Genomic DNA, 7,959 nt, shown 5'->3' on the forward strand with positions numbered 1-7,959 from the left:
AAATTAAAGCCAAATTTACAGAGTTTACAAAATTACACATAATTTCCATGAGAGCGGCTCTGGATCCACATAGATTTAAATTTATGTACGATCTTACTAAGTATGTCAGCATATCTTACATGAACATCTTGCACTTGTATATTCAAAAAAATCAAATATAAGGATCAGAGACACAGTACAAACGGGGCAATCGTTTGTTAAATTTTGTGCGGGAAATATAATAATACATCCTACGGTGCTAGAATCAGAATTCAGAATGGTTTCAGATTTCGTTTGAAAGAAGAATAGAAGAATAGGGGCAGTTCTCAGCTAGACAGTTTTTTGTTCCACCAGAGGCTCATACATGCTTGGCCTCACCAAGTCTCTGTGACTTGACACTCACTTCATGGTGCTGGAGCTGGTGTTGGTGTTGGTGCATACGCAGTGAGATGCGGGACAGTTCCCAGCTGCACAGTTAGTGACACACCATGTGTCCATACCTGCTTGCCCTGACCACGCCCCCGTAGCTCTACACACACTTCCTGGTGCTGGGACAGCCGCTGGAGTAGGGGATGATGTAGGTGCTGGTGTAGGTACAGGAGCTGGAGTTAGTGTCAGTAAACTGCATACGCAGTGAGAGGAGGGACAATACCCAGCTGCACAGTTATTGACACACCATGTGTCCATACCTGCTTGCCCTGACCACACCCCTGTAGCTCTACACACACTTCCTGGTTCTGGGACAGGCGCTAGAGTTGAGGCTGGTGTAGGAGCCGGTGTAGGAGCCGGTGTAGGGGTCGGTGTAGGGACTGGCATTTGACCAGGACCAAGGATCTGAATGTCAGCACAGTTGATGAAGTGTTCTTGAGGACCATGTCCAAGACCAGTGCCATCTTCGTCAGTTCCCCAATTATTTCCTGAGCATATTTGAAAAAGGAAACTTAATGGAGCACTATAGGGATACATTGATATATCAACACAACCTGACGATAAGCAAAATAGCCGAGGTGTAGAACATTGCAACTGAATTGGCTTTTAGGAATCGTAATAGCTCAAATTATAAAGTCTTGCCCCAAGCAAATAGACGTCAGCACATACACATACCTGCTCTGTAGACCCACTGCAAAACGCAATGGGAACACGAAACGCCAGCAGGAAGTTTAGCTTTGAACTTGTGTTCCTGTAATTGTGACGTTGGAGAATACTTTTCCGCGACACCAGAGGGCGTTATCAGCTTCAGGACAGTGCTGCTGAGACAATTCTGAAGTGCGTCTCTGGTTAGGTCTCCATTAGGACAAAGTGTCATCATGAAGTAGCCTTTGTGATAAGCTGTCAGCTTGATAGTGATGTCAATGTCCTGTCCCTGTGAGTACTGGGCGGCAATCGTCCCTGTGTCATACTTGCCGCCGTCATTAGGAAAGGGTCCCTGATAGGGGTCGCCACATGTTCCACACTTGCCACCATTTACGCCCCATTGGTTCTGAAACAGATCATGTTGCTGTCAGCAAAAATCACATCCTGATACCCGCATCGTCTTCACTACAACGAAACATGTCTTTTTCTGTTACTTTGCTTTATTCCATTGAAACTCTCGTTGTCTGCATTCATTAAATATGACAACAGTAAAAGGACACGTTCGTTGTCAATATACAACATAATGCTATGGAAATAATACAATAATGCTATTTGATGGAAAACTTAGAGTTATGCTAACTGTCGCTTCACCATATCAGCAACGTCATTTCTCTGAAGATATCATGATCGTAATTTGCAAGTTACTGGCTGAGGAACGTTAATATTCTGTCTAATTAGGCCTAAAAAAAGGCTTGTTGTTACGATTTCCCGACCGACTCTAATTATTTCTGCCGAGTCTAACTATTGTACTCACAAGAAATTTTTGAAATATTGTCCCATATGAAAATCTTTGTTGTCAAAAAGTATAGATCTAATTATTTGTTAAAAATAACTGCATTGTAACATTACAATTCCCAGTATTCTGAAATGGTGTTTTCTATTTCAGAGAGTTTGTTTTGATATTTGAAATTTCGTTCCATATGACACCCTTTGTTGTAAAAAAATATATATCTAATTTAATATTTGTTAAAACATAAACAGCATTGTAACATTACAATTCCCAGTATTCTGAAATGTCAGGTGGTATGTTATTTTGTTTCAAGCTGTGGTGTGAATGACGGCCTGAACAGGAAGGATGAAATGTTCAATCTTCTTATTGACCGCTTCACTGAAATGGGAGCCGATTTCCCAAGTCGACAGCAGACACGGATGGTGCCTACTTCATACAGGTTTGTTTACTGATTCATGTGCATTATTGTTAATTTTAAAGCAAAAAAAAAAGTAAAGAAAAGTTGAATATAAATGACAAATGCAGGTCTGTAGACTAGTAGACCTTTGTAGGAATTATTTAAATTAATTTTATTGCACTGGTCCATGTAGACATTTTATGTTTGAATGTTGTTGAGGAATATAAATAAATGCAGGTCTATGTATATTAAAAAGATTATATTAAAAGTATAAATTTCTATTTCATTTTATTTTTTAAAATAAAACAATTTTATAAATATTGTGTTTAATAATTATTGATGATTGTTTGACGATTTTGTTTTATTTGTTTTGAAAAGCACCCGTTTCAGGTATATATGTATTTTTTCTTTCTAGCTTCTGTCTGGTACTTTCATTTGGTGGTGGTCACACAGTAATTCAATACCCATTTTACTATTAATTGTAGCACCCTTATCCCCCCACCCTTTCATAGCTAGTATCTCTGCATGTTCAGGCTTGTTTTGTAGAATGCAATTAAACTTTGCTTTTGTGCCCCCCTGGAGTCTAAGTGACCTTTAAGTTGCTCCTTGTTGACTGTACTCAGATGTTTTACTTCAAACCTATTGGATTTCATAATAGTATTTTTGTAATACAATTCTCAATATTCTGCAATACAATTAATACCATTTGAATGGCGGAATTTCAGATTTAAATATAAATTCCAGTTACTGCTGTTAAATGTTAAGGTTTTTACCAGTTTCATTTCTTGCAGTTTATATCCAACATATGGAGGTTAGTATTCTCGAGAAAGAAGAAATAGTTTGCAAACAGTTTTAATGTTATAGGTTTTAGCAGCAGGTTGCTAAAATGTACTGTTAAAATCACACTGATTCTATGTCTATGGCATATTAACACAGCACTAAAGGTTAATACATATGATGACGAGCGACAGACTAAGCAAGTAAAAATATTTTATAAAAAAAAATTCCTACCTACCTACCTAATCTAGTTCTGAAATTTAGGAAATCGAAACCACAACATTTTTTTATTCAATCTGCCAATTGCATTGCATGAAGGCGTTCCTGATATAGAGATATGTGTGAAAAGCCTAGTTCTGAAATTTAGGAAATCGAAACCACAACATTATTTTATTCAATCTGCCAATTCCATTGCACGAAGGCGTTCCTGACATAGACATATATGTGAAAAAAGTGTAAAACAACATCATAACAACTTTCATACTGCTTTCTATCTCAAGGTTGAGCAGGAAAACATTGACATGTTTCACTTTGTTTAATTTTTTATTTCGACCATGTTCACAGGTACTGCATAAAGAACCTTTGCTCGACTCGAAATTGCCTCTTTGAAAAAGTGCATAACATATTGTGCATTGTAGAATGTAAATCAGTTGGAATCATACAAGAAGATCCCCAAATGATATAACATCAACACTAAATATCAGTATCTTTTCGTAATAACGTATTTCGTAACGCTTTTGCCAAGAGAACAACTTATAGGAACACTTTGCCTCCATCACTACTTGTGTGTTGTTACAACAATAAGCATTAAGTGTCCAGCTTTCTTTGTTGTATCCATTGGATTACAGCAGAAGAAATACTGACCAGAATTCATTTTCCCCCAGCATATATCCTACTTTCCAAAAACATACGCTATACTTATTTCTGAGGTAACTTCTAATTAGGACCATAAATTTGAACAAAGGTCATGCATCAAAAGGTTCAAATAACAGTGAGATTTCTCATATTATGAATGGTTAAATTAACTTGGACACTCGCGTCAGAGCTCATTGCTGTATACACCTCATACTCGTAGACAACACTTACCAAAAGTCCTCCACAGGATAACCCATAGTCGTTGTAGTTAATTGGAACTTGGAACCCTGCTCTCCACATGCTGGACCTCCCCGGGGGGGACCAATAGGTACCCGTGACCCCTGACCTCCGGGAGAGAGAAGAGCAGTACAAGGCTGCACACTGCTGCTGACACAACGTTCCTCATGGCGAGTCAGATGCTGATGTGAACCAAATTCCTAGCTTTAGAAACCTACATTAGACTATCTCCAGAAAAGTGTTATTCATTGCACAGCAGGTTTCTCCCATTTGATTGGGCGACTTTTGAATCATTTCTCGACAAATGAGTGATCTCTTGTGCAGTTGTTGCATTTTTTGACATTACTATTACAATCTTCAGTCGTGTGTGCCTTTCACCACAGTAAACACACACATTAGACAATGCTCAATTTCCTCTATGGCCGAGCTTTGACGCACCGAAGAAGATTTGGAATGCACGTGTCAACACTGAGTTTTCAGTAGCCTGCGTTTTTAATAATTTTGGCGCAAGATATATGGAAAAGGACTTAGAGGTGTATTATTTATTTTATCCGAGAAACGTTTGTCATATCGGTCACGGTCTGTGATGATTCTGTCTGTGATGATTCCGTGATGATTATGTGCCATGACAGAATGCCAACAAAAGGTCCAGTGTTCACCGGGTTGGTTGACCGTTTCCTTTTCTCACATTCAGTCATCATGACGTAATCTGGTGATGGTCATCGCCGACATTTCCCTGGATACCTTTAGATGCAACAATTTTGCAAAGGGTCTGCTTTTAACAGAGTCTTATCTTTGGTCTCAATGACGAGAAAACGTTGCCAGTAATCGACTGATTTGGGCAGTCCGAGGTCGTTGTCAGCAGGATCAGTATAAAGAGGACGTTTGGTTTTTTAGGCGGACTTTAAGCCATGGTTAAAGTTACTTTTCATCATCTGAGCTCCCCACCCTGCAGGAACATCATAAGGACAATGTTTAAATCGAAGCGGGTGTCCGATTGGCCCATGAGGCGACTAACGGGATCAGGTGATCAGACTCGCTGACTTGGTTGACATATGTCATCGGTTCCCAATCGATGCTCATGTTGTTGATCACTGAATTGTCTGGTCCAGACTCGATTATTTACAGAGCGCCACCATATAGCTGGAATATTGCTGAGTGCGGCGTAAACCTAAACTCACTCACTCACTCAACTGATTTGTGGCCCTAGCTGCATGCAAAGAACCACACACCACCAATCACTGTATAAACGTATGCAGCTGTTTGTTAGGTTTTGTGCGATAAAGTCTTTACACCCTACTGTGGTAGAATTGGTATCGGTATTCAGAATTGTAAAATGCATACACAGGCGGACAAAATAATCAAATATAAGGATTAGAGACACAGTACAAAGGGCAATCGTTTATTAACTTTTGTTCAGTAAATAATACATCGTATGGTCCTAGAATCAGAATTCAGAATGGTATCGGTTTTAATTAGAAAACGCGAATGGGGATAGTTCTCATCTTGACAGCTGCCACACCATAGACTCATACCTGTTTGGCCTGACCAAGCCTCTACAGTTTGACATTCACTTTATGGTGCATAGTGCATACGCAGTGAGAGGAGGGAGAGCATCCAGCTGCACAGTTAGTGATACACCATGTGTCCATACCTGCTTGCCCTGACCACACCCCTGTAGCTCTACACACAATTCCTGCTGCAGTAGTTGAAAATGAAGTTGGTGTAGGGTCTAGGACTGGAGATGGAGCAGGTATTCGTGCGTGTGTCGGTGAACTGCACACACATATATATAATGGCTAGTTGCCATGTTCGAGAGGCACCCAGACATGGACGTTAACTGGAGTATATATCGTTCAGCATCCGTCAACGCCTAATCTACTGCTGCCTGACCAATTGCTGTGTTACATTCTACATAAGTGTTTCCCTCTCGCACTAAGACTTGAGTTTGCTATATTATATTTTGTGGCCCATTCTTAGATTTTGTGTCATTTGTATTGTGTTGGAAATCAGTATTGTGAAACTGACTTGTGACTTTGTCTAACTTGCTCTCTCTTTGGTAAATAATACAAAATTTGAATGTTTCATGCTTGTCTTTGTTCTATTTTGCTGGCTCACATATTGGTGACACATAGGCCATTGGCAGTGGATTCCAGCAATTCGAAGATGAGGCCTAATCGTATCTTTCGTTGTCAACATTGTGACATCCTTGTAGCGACTGGCGATGTTGTTGACAGTCAGGGTGTACTGGTAGGTTTTCGATCTCACCCTGTCGTACAGAAGAAACACGAGGACGGCTTGATGGGCGAATTTGTCGCATGTTCTCCCGTGGATGATCCAAAGTGACGGCAGGTAACTTACCAAAGAGCTTGTTTTTGAAGCCAGGCTTTGGCAAGGCTTCAGCTTTATCTTCAGAGACGTGAGCAGCTTTAGTAAGTTTCGGGATGGCGGCCGTGACTTTCCAGTATCCTTGTGGGCTGTAATAGATTCCATGCTATTTTGTTTGCTCTCTTTTTTCTTTAATATTGCGATGCCTGTACGCGTAAGTGTGGACACCGTCGAAGACGATCCATTGTCTTGTGTCCATCGGTGAAAGGGAGATCTTGTTCATCGTCAGTTCATGTATCCTGTGTCCTTCACTTCTTCCTCTGAAACTTCCGTGCTTGATGTGTTGTTTCACAACGTATTTTTTCATGCTTTTTGCCTGTCTGAGTTTGGTTGTTTGCTTTCCTGGTGGAATATATCTTGGGGCTCAGACTGATGGTGTGCCTACTCACCCAACATGACCCACATGTAATTTCGAATCAAATGATTCAACCACGGTGACGGGACAGGTAAAGCCCTTTGACGTATCCATCATAAATATTTCAACGCGTCCCTGTTGAAACCTCCAAACTCGGTAATCCTTGCTGTTGTCGAAAGTCATGCAATCATCGTTCCACTCATTTGCTGTGATGTAATGAAATGATTTGTAACCCCAATCTTTCACCAGCTATTTACTGGCTCCCACAAGTTGTGAATGATGGGAATGCCAAAACTGTGGTTCGGACCTGGTCTAGGACATTTGATGTTAAAATCATGGCAAATCGCTCGTACACACAACGATTGTGCATTCCACACCTTGTCCTGTGGAAGTGGTGCACCGATTTCTTTCAGGATGCGTCTGATTGGGTAGTATAAGCGTGCACTGTTCTAACTTTCGTGACTGGAAACCTGTAAATACATCCATAAATCGAGCTCAAAAGTAGGAACCATCCTTGTCATTCACCATGATCTTCATCTGCGTGAGATCGGTAGCGGTGAGGTTATAGGATGTAGACATATTGAATATATAGGATAATGCCTTGTATATATGTAACATGCACATTGCGCTCTTCAGAATCAAGAGCGGCGAACCTGTTCCACTACTGCAGGTGACCGATAACACGTCAACAGCATTCCACTCTCTCAGAAGTCACCTACTACCCGTGATGGTCGCATATCAGTCCCTCTAACAACAAGCTGTTCATTGATGGATGTTGCCACGAATTATCCGACGGTTATTACAAGGTGTTCGAAAGTAAGGTCGTCGCCCGAGAAACATAATGTAAGCTCGTCTTCACCAAAGATAATGCATAGGTCCTCGTCTCATCTCGAATTGACATCTCAACATCACGCTCGGCTCCCCTGACCGACGTCGTGAACAGTGGAATGCTGCTCTTGGCTCACGTCCCGACGCAAAGACGTAGCGTGATTTTCGATGTACTGTCCTGTAAAATAGCCCACTCACTATTGGGTAAACCTACGATGCAAACCGTGGTGTCGTAATCCAACACAGTGTTCAACGTCTTGGAAGATCTGCATGCGAATT

The 7,959-nt window shown here is 40.8% G+C and overlaps 1 pseudogene; it reads right to left on the bottom strand.

Annotated features, from left to right (window-relative positions):
- Positions 1-378: 378 nt before the first annotated feature.
- LOC137294275 (uncharacterized) lies at positions 379-4,278 on the bottom strand (annotated as a pseudogene).
- Between the last annotated feature and the right edge of the window lie 3,681 nt (positions 4,279-7,959).

The sequence above is a fragment of the Haliotis asinina genome, chromosome 8 (genome assembly GCF_037392515.1).
Source record: "Haliotis asinina isolate JCU_RB_2024 chromosome 8, JCU_Hal_asi_v2, whole genome shotgun sequence".
Classification (NCBI taxonomy): Eukaryota; Metazoa; Mollusca; class Gastropoda; order Lepetellida; family Haliotidae; genus Haliotis; species Haliotis asinina.